The sequence below is a fragment of the Acinonyx jubatus genome, chromosome C2 (genome assembly GCF_027475565.1).
Source record: "Acinonyx jubatus isolate Ajub_Pintada_27869175 chromosome C2, VMU_Ajub_asm_v1.0, whole genome shotgun sequence".
Lineage (NCBI taxonomy): Eukaryota > Metazoa > Chordata > Mammalia > Carnivora > Felidae > Acinonyx > Acinonyx jubatus.
The window spans coordinates 80,885,255-80,898,142 of record NC_069384.1 but is presented as its reverse complement, the minus strand read 5'-3'; the positions used below and the strand labels follow the sequence as shown (position 1 = coordinate 80,898,142).

General features: G+C 37.9%; 1 protein-coding gene across 10 annotated transcripts in view; it reads left to right on the top strand.

Moving 5' to 3' along the window:
- The first annotated feature begins 5,882 nt into the window (after positions 1 to 5,882).
- MAP3K13 (mitogen-activated protein kinase kinase kinase 13) overlaps positions 5,883 to 12,888 on the top strand; it is a 169,093-nt gene continuing 162,087 nt past the window's right edge. For 6 of the 10 annotated variants that reach the window (XM_053221120.1, XM_053221121.1, XM_053221114.1 and 3 more), the window contains exon 1: positions 6,034 to 8,048. The gene's annotated coding sequence lies outside the window, so the exon portion shown is untranslated. The other 4 variants (XM_027061261.2, XM_053221118.1, XM_053221119.1 and 1 more) reach the window with 4 other exon arrangements.

Below are 12,888 nucleotides of genomic sequence, written 5' to 3'. Positions count from 1 at the left end.
AAGGTGAGAAAATGGAATCCTTGTGGACATGCTGTGGGTTGTGTGTAACTATGTTTTATGAATAAATATCTAACCAATCATACTTTTATTGACCAGTTATACAAACAAGGCACTGCTAATGCAATGTGAGCAAAAACAGATATGGTACCTGCCTTCATACTGCTTTCTTCATAGTATTATGGGACAGTAGATCTTAACTCAGGAAGGGGGAGGAGGAAGCTAGCATTTTGAAAATACTGTAGAAAATGTAGGCTGACAAAAAGATGAAAATCATCTGTAATTTTATCAATGAGAAATAACACTGTGGACACGTGGGAAAATATCCTTTCCCAGTTTTGTTTTGTTGTTCTAAACATATGGCCTTTTAAAAATATTAAAAAATTTTTAAATTCCAGTGTAGTTAACATACAGTGTTATATTCATTTCAGGTACACAATATAGTGACTTACCAGTTCCATATATTACTCAGTGCCCATCAAGATAAGTGAACTTTTGGGGGCATCTGGGTGGCTCAGTCAGTTTAAGCATCCAACTTCAGCCCAGGTCATGCTCTCCTGGTTTGTGAGTTAGAGCCCCACACTGGGCTGTCAGTGCGGAGCCTGCTTGGGATTCTCTCTCTCTCTCTCTCTCTCTCTCTCTCTCTCTCTCTCTCTCTCTCTCTCTCCCCCTCCCCTACTTGCATGTGAGTGCTCTCTCTCGCTCTCTCTCTCTCAAAATGAATAAATAAACTTAAAAAAAAGATATTTGAACTTTTAATCTCCTTCACCTAGAAAATACACACATCTGGCACTTACTCTGGGAGGTTCTGATTCTGGGCAGACCCAATAGTTTAAAAAAGCTTCCCAGAGGGGTTCCTGGTTGACTCAGTTGGTTAAGCATCCGATTCTTGATCTCTGCTCACTCTTGATCTCTGCTCAGGACATGATCTCATGGTTTGTGAATTGGAGCCCCCACACCAAGTTCCATGCTGTCTGCTTGGGATTCTCTCTCTTTCTCTCTCTCTCAAAATAAATAAATAAATTTTAAAATAAAAAAAAAAAGAACGGTGCAGTGGACTACCATAAATTTCCCTCATGAGATTTTCTTAACCAAGGATGAGCATTAAAATTCTCTGGGAAGCTTTTTTTCTTAAAATTTATTTATTTATTTAGAGAGGGAGTGCATGCACAAGCAGGGGAAGGACAGAGAAAAAGGGAGAGAGAGAATTTCAAGCAGACTCTGCACTGTCAGCATGGAGCCCAGCTCAGGGTTCGATCATGTGATCATGAGCTGAGCTGAAACCAAGAGTCAGACACTTAACCAACTGAGCCACCCAGGTGCCCCTGCACTGTTCTTGACTTGATTCTACCTTGAACCACTTTCCAAACTGAGCAACTAATAATGTCAGAATAATTTCATATATACATCTATAATTGCTCACATTAAAATAGAATTAAATAGAATTAAATGAAAGTAACTGTTGAGGAATTTTCCTACTGCTTTATATTTTATTCACAAATTATCAGAGTTGGATTCTAGATGAGTTCGTGTCAGTGAGATGTAAAATACAGAGCTGGCTTTGTAATGGTCATCACTGCTGTTCAGAAACAGTCTAGTTTTCACCCCTTGTTACCCATGGTAGGAGTGCACTTCCCTGCCCACTTGAAGTGAGGTCATGTGACATTACTGTAGCCAATAAAACGTGAAGCATTAAGTCAATGGTGCTTCACCCGATTCTTTTTTCCTTCGGCTTGGCTACTGGCAACATTCAACAGTGGTTGTTCAACTGGTCTAGGTTTGCCAGTGACTACAATGGGCCGAGTCCCTCTGCAAACCCAGACTAATCCTTTAGCATGATTAAGAAATTAATTTGCGTTGTTTAAAGATATTGTTTATTTCCTGCAGCAGTACTCTGCCTATCCTGATACAGAATTCTAGGGTGAGTTTGTAACAGCATGACATTTAATGGTGAGTAGTGTAAAGCTCTACAGTTGAAAAGATAAGTATTGTAGAGTGTCAAGTCTAGAAATGAATGTATATTTTTGCTCTTTTCTAGCCTGAGAATCACCTTGGAATTACTGAATGCATATCCATCCCCTCTGAGAGTGTGTGCAATATGTAGATGTGAGATGAGCTGCTATAGTCATTTTGCCATGTCGAGAGAAGCTGGTCCTAAGCTGAAGCAGATGCTACTGAAGGCAGAGTAGAGAGGGGAAGAAGGATGGGTCCTGAATGATATCACTGAGTTGCTGGAACAACTAACCCTGATGACTGTCATGACAGTCCATTGACAGAAGTCAACACATCCCCTATGTTTAAGCAATGTTCTGCTATGTTTTGTGGAAGCCTCAAAGATGTGCTGCCCAGATTCCCTTTCAAGGAAGGACTTGCTGCACAGTTCCAGGGAGTATGGCCAGCAGGCAGGCCCCAGCTTTCAGATTCCCTGGGGTCTATCTCAGCTGCAGAGAACTGCCTTGCTTGAAATTATACCTTTCCTGAGGCAGACAGCATCCAATACAAAGGGCCATTTCAACCTGCCACAGGATACTCTGATGGGCATCACTCACTCTACAGCTCTCTCCCAAGTAGGCTGAAGATTCCTTTGACTTGAATAGCAGTTCAACATCTTCCTCAGACCAACCCTGCTCCTGCCCTTTCCTAATAAAAATCCCCATCTTCATATCAGTGTCTACTCAAAAACAGTCTGTGACAAGTTTTCTGTAACATCAGCCTAAAGCATCCAAATTGAGATCCCATGGGATAGTTTGAACTTGGTCTTGACTAGAGGAAGGGAAATGCACTCATGATTTTATTTTTAACTTTGTGTTGTGGAAATTTTCAAGCATATACAAAATATAGAAAGAATATAATGAAACCCAATATACCCAACTTCAAAAATATCAATATATGACTAATCTTTATCATCTGAACCCTTCCAATGTTGTTTTAAAATACATCTCAGACACTACAGGATTTCATCTATAAATACCACAGCACACTGATGTTTGCTTTGAGATGCAATGCAGGATCCGACCCAACTCCTATCAGTTGTCTCTTTTCTTCCTCTTTCTACCACCACATCTTTCAAAAGAGTATTTTAATAGAAGAAAAGGCAGTAATAGTAGGGATAAAAGGGCCCAGAAATAATCCTAAAATCTATTCATTCTTTCACTCATTCAACAAACATTTAAAGGCCTGTTATCTCCCAAAGTCTTGGGATATTCAGTTGTTACCCGTATACATGGTTGTTCAGATAGGCAGTGTAACGATGTCTTCGTCAGATGAAGGAAGGAAGGAAGGAAGGAAGGAAGGAAGGAAGGAAGGAAGGAAGAAAGAGAAAGAGAGGAAGAGATAGAGAGAGAAAGGAAGAGAGAGAGATGGACAGAGGGAAGGTGGGAGAGAGAGAAAGGAAGGAATGAAAGGAAGAGGGAGGGAGGGAAGGAGGAAGAGAAAGCATCTCACCTAGTAGTCACAGTGGGAAATACACATTGTTTTCTACTACACAAAACAAGAAAATGTTTACTCCAGGAAGGACCTTAAAGAGGAATTTGAGGCCCAGAGAAATGAAGTGATTTGTCTAAGTTCACGTGGCTAGTTAATAGCAGATGTAGGCTTAGAACCCAAATGTTGACTCTAAGACCTATGTGAATTGTGATTGTTTCAAACTCTTAAAAATGTGCTTTGAAAGATTTTAAATATAATTAAAACATATTTTTTTGCATTTATTTTTATCAAGTTATAGTATTTTGGTAGCAAAAGGGCAAAAGTATATTGATTGAAAGAAGGAACTAGATGAACCTATGATAATATTAACACTGAATTATTTTTTCCATTAAAAGTTCTGCCTCCCTGGGGTGCCCAGATGACTCAGTCAGTAGAGCATGTGGCTTTTGATTTCGAAGTTGTAAGTTCGAGCTCCATGCTGGATGTAGTGATTACTTAATGGAGGGCACTTGTTGGGATGAGCACTGGGTGTTATATGAAAGCCAATTTGACAATAAATTATATTAAAAAAAAATAAAATCTTAAGAAAAAAAAGTTCTGCCTCCCACACCAGATAGGAAGTTCCTCGAAGGCAGATTATTTTATTCATATTTGTATCCCAATGCCTGGCATGGTGTCTCTCCTGAATGAATGAATAAATGAATGAATGGAATCAAGAGGCTTAGATTCTAGAACTAGTCAGTTCTAGATTCTAGTCAGAACTAGTCATTCTAGATTCTGATCAGTTCTCTATTGACTGCCACTGGCTAACTGTGATTTTCAGTAGATTATTTAATACCTATGGTCCATAGATACACTAAAAATGTCATTGACTTTTTTAAATGATTGAGTTGGAAAAAACTTTAAATTTCATCTACACCAATTACATTATTCTATGGGTCTATGGAATTACCTGATTATTTGGAACATAGACTTATTACTGACATTTCAATAATAATACCATGCTAGCTTTGTCATATTCCTAGAACAAAGATTAAATATTTAAGAGAAATTCCTAGCAATAAAGAAGTCTAAATAAAATTTTGTTAAATCATTGGCAATGCATTCACAATCTTTCTGTTAACCTTTGGTTACTGCTTGGGTCAGTTACTTATTCTTACCCAGCCAATTAAAACAAGATAGAACTCACAGGAGTGGATACTTAATCCCTCAGTTCTGGGTAAATATAAGAAGTATGCCAGGCGAGAGGGGACTGTGTTTGAAATGAACTCAGCAGTGCCAGACCAGAACATTCAGATAGATGATCATCAGAACCATGTGATATCTGCTAGGTTACATTGCTCCTTCAGAATCATGTGACATCTGCTAGGTTACATTGCTCCTGCCTCTCCTGGACTGGGATTTTCCTAGTCCTTTTCACTTAAGAGTGAAGGTCTTGAAAGTGAACCTGCTTTTACCTAATTAACACCTTGAGGCAGATTTGGGAAATGGAGGAAGGTAGTGAGGATTTTGAGACTCCACTTTTAGTCCTAGCCCTGCCATTAATTGTGTGACTCTTAGTCAGTTGCTTCTTTGGATCCAGTTTTCCTTACTTGTAACATCAAGAGGTCAACTAAATTAAAGTTCTTTTCACTTCTAACATTCTGTGAGGTTTTTGTTGTAAGGATAAATTCTCACCTCAACTGGTCTCCAGTTTTTTCCTAGGTTAACTTTCTTTCTTCCACAATTTATTATCTCCATATTTTTGAGGGAAGAACCTGGGTTTTATTCACCTTTCTCCCAGTATCTAGCATAATAACCAAGCAGGTAGGTGATTTCAAATAGGGTTGAAGTATGTTCCTATACAAAATTCCACCTTTGGAGGAGTTCACAGTTCAGAGGAAGGTACCAAGTATCATTAATCACTTGATTACATGCTGAGGATACAACAGATAACAGGAAAACCGGTTCCAGCTTTCCTAACTACTTACATGTTCCAACAGGAAACAAGAGAGTGCTTCTAATGGTTAAGCCTCATTGAGCCAGAGTTTTACATGTATAATCTCAAGAAATACACCCCCCTCCATGTTCCAGGTACGAGGATCATCTCTGTTTCACAACGAAACGGGCACAGAAAGGTTAAGTGACTTGCCAAGGTAACACTCTTACAAGTGAGAGGCAGCATTCGGAACTTGGCAGCACAGCTGCCCACACTCCCAAGCACTCCACGGCGCAGAGAAATCGGAAAAATCACAACAATCTGTGTTCAAGACACAGAGGGAGCATAAGAAACTTCAGAAGCCTGCAGAAGCTGGCAAAGAAGTCTGAAAAACAAAAAATGAACTTCTCCGAGCTGGATTATACAACCGTTTAGAAAAGCTGGCCGCAAGAGAACCCGATAAATAGGATCAGGAGCGCTTTGGGATCCGGGGGAAACCGAGGAAGAAATCGGAAGTGACATCTAGCGGGGTTGGGCGCTGAGCGGGACTACCTGGCCTAGCGGAATTTCGGCCGGAAGTGATGCACAGGAAGTTACGCCCTGGAGGCGGTCCCTGGTGGTGGAGGGCGTCGCGATGGGAGGGGCGGAGCGTCTGTGGTCATCCTGGAACCTTGGATACGGGGCAGGTAACCTGCGGGCCAAACTTGGACGGGGTCAGGGGTGGAAGTTGGGGTTGGCGGCCTAGCTTGCTGCAGGCCCCAGTTTGGGCAGGGAGAGGTGGCTTGCATTAGGCTGGAGGAAAAGCTCCTTGCCGTGGGACTGCCCGGGGAGACAGGGGTGCGAGGAACTTTGGGAACCGGGTTGTGAGGACCCGGGTCGTCGAGGAAATACAGGTTGAGACTTCAGGAATTGGTCATCGCCGGGGGTTCATGAGCTCCTGAGCCTTGGCGCTCTGGGGTTAGAGGTGGAGCCTGGGCATTGAGATGAGCAGACCTAGAGTTCATTTCTTACCCACTCCGACCCCCGCCTTCGTTCTGTTAATAGGGGACAGGTACTTCACCTCTTAATCCAGGACAATGCCTTGCCACTATTGGGCATTCTTTAGATGTTGTTGGATGAATGAATAATTTAATATGAACGCACGAACCAGATTCTCACTGAGAAGGGAGAACTTCTCCCGAACTTCAGGATCTCTACCTGAGTGTGGAAGTGACTCCAATTTAGTTTGCTAGCCTGTGAGTTACGAGGATGCTGAAGGAGTATTCAGAACACGATTGTTGTTTTGTGGGGTTATTGCAATTTAGAAATATTTGTCTTAATATTTTCGATGGTGGGCGTGGAGGATAAGGCGACTAATTTAGCTTCTTTCAGATTCTTTTACTTTCCTGGGAAGAAATTCCAGGTAATGATGGGGGAGGTGGGGGAGGTGGCCATCAAACGGTAAGCTGCAGGTGTAGCACGGAGCTTTTAATTGGTGATATAAGTGCTTTCTTTTCAGCAATGTAACTTACTTTCCATTTTTTCCATGTTTTCTTTCTTATATTGGGGTACTTCTTACATTTGAGAGGTAAATAAGAATTATTTCATAACAAAGATGAAAATATTAATTTATAAAAGTCCAGTCAGAGATTTCACCTGGTGTGTTCACATAACATCAACTCCTTACACACAGTTGTAGGAGGCATCCAAAAGAATGACTCCCAGGAGATTAAATTGTCTTCTCTATAAAATATTTGTTTAGGTGTCTTAAATGTGATGAAGAATGGGCATAGACCTAAAGAACAGGTGCTGTAACCAGATTGGTTTCGATTGTCAAATGAGAAAAAGTGTGGAGGACGGACACATCAGGCAGTGTAATGGGATCTGGGCATGAATCATTATCTGGATGCAGTGATTCTGTTTATGGGCTTTGTGCTGTCTAATGTAGCTCCTAAGAGGTTCTAGAATCTTTTTAGACTGGATATAATGGAATAGGAAAACCTGAATGTATGCCTTTGTTTGTTTTTACAGAGAAGAAACTAGTAAGCATTTTTAGATTTAAAAATCCAAGGGGCACCTGGCTGCCTCGGTTAGTGGAGCATGTGACTTGATCTCAGGGTTGTGGGTTTGAGCCCTGTGTTAGATGTAGAGATTACTTAAAAATAAAATCATAAAAAAGAAATTCAAGATATTTTTAAAAATAGGTTGAAAAAACCTAGAAAGTAGACATGTAAATATATTTTTATAGTCATTTAAATTTAAAAAGTTTGCCTGCCTTTAAAACTTGTTTTCCCAATTTCTGGAAAGGGTTGGTATCCAAATCATTACCATCTTTACGTGTTCTCACTATGGTGCCACCTTTAGAATACATATAAATTTGGTACAAAGCAGTGTTTTGAGATCCTCTAGATTTTGTTAATAGTAATGTCTTACTTGAAAATATAGTTTTGCCACCTCACTCTGCTGTCCAAGGTCATATTCACTGATTTTGCATATCTAAATGTCTATATTCATAATAATAACTATCATAACTATTATTCTTAGTAAGTTAGTGTCCAAGTGGTAACTTAAGTATGTGCATTGACGTTCTTGAGGTTTCAGTTTTGCAGAATACTGATATCAATGGACTCTAACATGGACTTCATTTAAAGAAATCCACCGACCATTATTGGACAAAAACATGAATCAATTTGTATTGTGGCATTCAAATCCTAGCACTTTGGGAAAGGTAAGTTGTTGACTATGTTTTATGTTAGGTGAGAAATAGAACAGCCTTGGATTGGTCTAGGTAATTGTAGGATTGTGTTTGGAAAATGTAGAATGAGTCTCTTCAAATTATGTTTTAATCTAGACCTTCCAGAGAGAAGTTTGTTCTGTATATATGAGGCAATGATTACCATTCCCTATAAAATTGATCAGAAATTAAAGAGATTGGCAAGTTATATTATTCCTGGAAGATTACTGCTCTACCGTCTTTTTTTTGGGAGATCCCTCAGCACATTAGGGCCTGATAGAATATATCAACCTGGGGATACCCTGTAGCAATAGGGCCTCAGATAGTCATTTAAATCATCTCTCATCCAAGTTTGGCTCTGTAATAATATATGTACCAAATCTTTTGGCCAATTTTACTTTATATGTTAGGTTAAAGTGAGAAAAGTAAAAAAAAAAAAGTTCTTTTTTTTCACCCTTTATCCTGCTTTATTTATGCTCTTTTTTTCCCTTAAAAAAAAATCTCTTACATGATTCATTCTACAGGCCTTTTATCTTTCTGTTCCAGGGGTAAGCTTTCTGTTTTTTTTTCCTATTTCACCTTTCCTAGCTTAGGAGTTTAACTTTCAAATCCTTAACTTCTAACTTTGTGATCATGTTCAGCATCTTTTAATCACTAAGCATTAAACTTATAGTTTTTCCTGGTCTCCTTTGTAGACACACTGACTGCTTTTTTAGAATTTGCTCAATTCCAAAACCAGCCAGTACTTCTAGGAGTTCATCTTTCATATATATTTGTGCTTGCATACAAAAATTTGTATATAAAGGTATCATTACCATATTATTTAAAATTAAAAAAGCAAAGTAAGAATAACCTAAACATCCCTCAGTAGAGGTCTGGTTAAATAAATGCCTCATGCAACGTAGTACTTTGTAGCTCTTAGAATGAACGAAGCAAATTCATAGGCAGAGATATGGCAAAACCTCTAAGATATATTGTTAACTGAGAAAAAAATGATATAGAACTCTTTGTATAGTATGTTTTCACTCTGTGTTTTTAAAAGCATACATTTATATATATACATGCAAAATTTCTTTAAATCTATGTGAGAAACTATTGACAGGTACTCCTGGTAAATGGGACTATAGGTTTACAGTAAGAAGATGACATATTTTTTTCTGTGTACTCTTTTTGGTGGATTGAATTTTCAATTATGAACATGTTTTTATAATACTAAAGAACAAACAAATGACAAGGCTTCAGCCTAATTTAAGAATTATGGGAGCCAACAAATATTCCTATGACTTTTGTCCTTATAATTATTTGCATCATTCAGAGGGAGTAGGGTTGCCTAAGTGAGGTAACATTTTGTCAGAGCTGCATGGAAGGTTTGATGATATTATTATAGGCTTTTAATCTTGAATTTATACTCACATAGAATTTATAGCATGTTGCTGACCTCACTAGGTAATATGGATGTTACCTTTTTTTGCAAGCTAGGTTTGCATTATATGGGCATGGTTCTTCTGAGCCTCTCAGTATTACTGAATGTGATGGACTTTGTTTTATTTGAATTGCAATTGAAGGACTCTACTCTTTAAACAAATCTTAGTTATTCTTTTACTTTGTCTTGATGTTTAGAGCTGGTTTAAAACATTTCAAAGAATGGCTTATTCTCTCTGTTAGCACAATCAGTAAACCACAAAGAATAGTTTGAAGTGACTGATTATTTGTCATGAGCCTCAGCAAAAATTTCTCGTGGCATTTACTTCTCTAGCCATCTTTGTCTTTCCACAGTTTCATTGTGGGAAATTTGGAATTGTAATAGGTGAATACAAGAAATTTAAAGATATAATAATCTTCATTTCATTAGTAAAGGGATTTTATTTGAAACTTGCTTAAGAATAGGCTTTGTAAGATACATACCTCTAGGATACCACCGATTGTGTATTTCATGAAATCAAAATGAAGGCCACTTATCAGGGGGACTGAGTCATGATTAATGCAATAGAACAGATTATGGTATGTTAGGTGTTTTATACATACTTTGGCAGAGTATTTTGCATATAATCCTTTAAGTTAAATGATGCTTTGCTTCTTGAGGTCAATGAGATTAATCACTACAAGCCACAAAGTGGAAATCATTGGGCAGGATGCCTAGAGTTGGACTCCTTTTCTTGCAATGAATTGAATCCAAGGGTAGACTGTGTTTTCCAGAGTCAAGATGGATATGGTAAAGGTAACACATAGAAAGAAAGGAGCAGTGAACAGGAAAGTTACATGTAGATAACATAGAATTGGGGAAGATACATGTATATGTGTTTGTCTATGCATATAGATATGGATTTATAAAATGCATATATATTTTATTTTACACATAATGTATATAAAATGTATATAAATGTATAATGTATACAATAATAATGTATATAGTGTATATACAATTTTCTGTAAAACCAGAAGTTCTGGATAGAAAGATATCCAGTTAGCACAGGAGAAAAAAAAAAGTCAGAATTTTAAGACCTCAGAGCTGGGCCTGTTGTGGGCTAATTCATGATTATGAGAGCAACTTAAAGAATTTGGGATGTTTTAAGATCATTCACAAGTTCAAGTGATGGCAAGGTAGATAGAAGCCTGAGAGAAAATTAAAATCTAGCTACATGTAAGATTATGGATGAAGGTATGTCTTAAGATTCTGTTCTGTGGTATTGTTTTGGGGGAGAGAAAAGAAAGGAGCACTCAAAAATACATGGCTGTTCAATTTGAATTTGAGCTCGGACCATAAGTCTTTACTACCTTTCCAATTGTATATGGCCAAGATGGATGAACTAGATCCACTAACTAACAAGACATTATTCTACAGAACCTGATTTCATTGTTATTTATACCTTGAAGAACACAAGAATTGTTTTTAATCAGTTTTGTGATTATGTAAAAGGATAACTGTGGTGATCTAGATGGAGGGGACTGGACCATTTTGTTCAGAAAATAGAAGACTTTGGAAGAGTTGGAGAAACTGTAGGCTAGGAAGCATACTTATCTGTTGTGTGAGGCCAAATAAAGGTAGGAAACTAGTCAGCAGGGGAGCAGATTGTGTCTAGAGGCAGTGAACTTGAGGTCATTAGGGCTGCTTAAGCAGAGATTGAGCATTGAACATCAGGACTGTTGTATAGGGGATTCTCATTGTATGGGAGATTGTACTAGATTATTATAAAGGTTCCTTTCAAATCCTAAAACTTTCTTTTTATACTGCAATGAAGTATTTATCACAGTATGAGTATACATTCTATCATCCCTGTCTTTAAAGTTTTTTTAAATATTTATTTATTTTTGAGAGCGAGAGAGAGCGCGCGCAAGCAGGGCAAGGGCAGAGAGAGAGAGGGAGACACAGAATCTGAAACAGGCTCCAGGCTGCAAGCTGTCAGCACAGAGCCCAATGCAGGGCTTAAACTCAGGAATGGCGAGATCATGACCTGAGCCAAAGTCGGACGCTTAACCAACTGAGCCACCCAGGTGCCCGTATCATCCCTGTCATTAAATACTGATAGCTAACTTATCCACCCATCACTTATCCACTAATCTCAACTTACCTAAACCAGGAAGTAAATTTAAAAATTACCTGACTTGCCAAATTTTAAGACGCAAAACCCATAGGCTTTTTCTTAGGTCCTTAGTCAGTTTATTGACTTTTTTTTAAAAGGGCTTAATTAACTGGTATCTTACCCCACAGTATGCTAGAAGCAGCAAATTGTGAGTGGGCCAAGTGTTATTGTAAGTTCAATATATATCCATGCTAATAATGGTGATACATGTGTAACAGCCTTTTTTTTTATTATACAAGTGACCCATGTCCACTTGACAAAAACTAGAATATAGAAATATATTTTGGGGTGATATAAATATAGACATATATATATATTTATATTTATGTATCACCAAAAGAGAAATAGTCACCTATAATCCCCTACCATTATTAATATTTTAGTGGTATGTTATTTTTAAAGTCCTTTGACATTCCTGCATGTTGTCACTTTGGAGTAGTGACTGCTGAAACTGATTCTACATTACTCCTGTTTGGAAACTGAAATTAGTCACTATCCTTTCTAATCAGAACATGCAGTGAAAGATTGTGACATGGCAGAATGCTGATTTGAAGAAAGCCTTAGTCTTGGTCGATTTTGTTGCACTGAAACCAATTTTATATTAGTGGGTATAGATTGATAGTCTTGAGACAGAGGGCCTGAGTTTGAATCCTAATTCCACTATTTACCAGCCAGGTAAACTATCAGATTTTCTTAATTTTTGTGTGCCTCAGTTTCTTCCTTTGTAAATTGAGGATAACACAATTATCAAATTCATAAGATTGTTGTGAGGGTTAAATAAATTAATCTACATAAAATTCTTAGAGTAGTGCCCAGCACAAAGTATAGAATCAGTATATATTAGTTGCTATTATTATTGTTAATTTTTAAAAGCTTAAAAGTTTTCTTGGAAAAAAGGCAGGTTTATAGGAGCACATAAAATAAAAAGAAACAATGAGCACTAAGGTAGTCAGTGAGATTTACTATATGTTTTTCATTAAAACCTGCAAACTGGTCTGAATTTTTCCACTGTATGGTGTTGTCTTTTCTCCCTTGTTAAATATTTTCAAACCATAATATTCCTAGTTCAGTTTCTTTCTGTACCCCACAAAAGCAACGTTATTTTATGCTGTCTCTTCCAACAAATATTTTGGCCATGCTTTCAAAGATCAAAAGCTGTTTTAGACTATCGAATACCGTGGCTAGTGATCAGAGGGATTCAGGAAATTATCATTAAGTCAGTTTATCTGACTACAGCCCCGGTTGGTTCTATA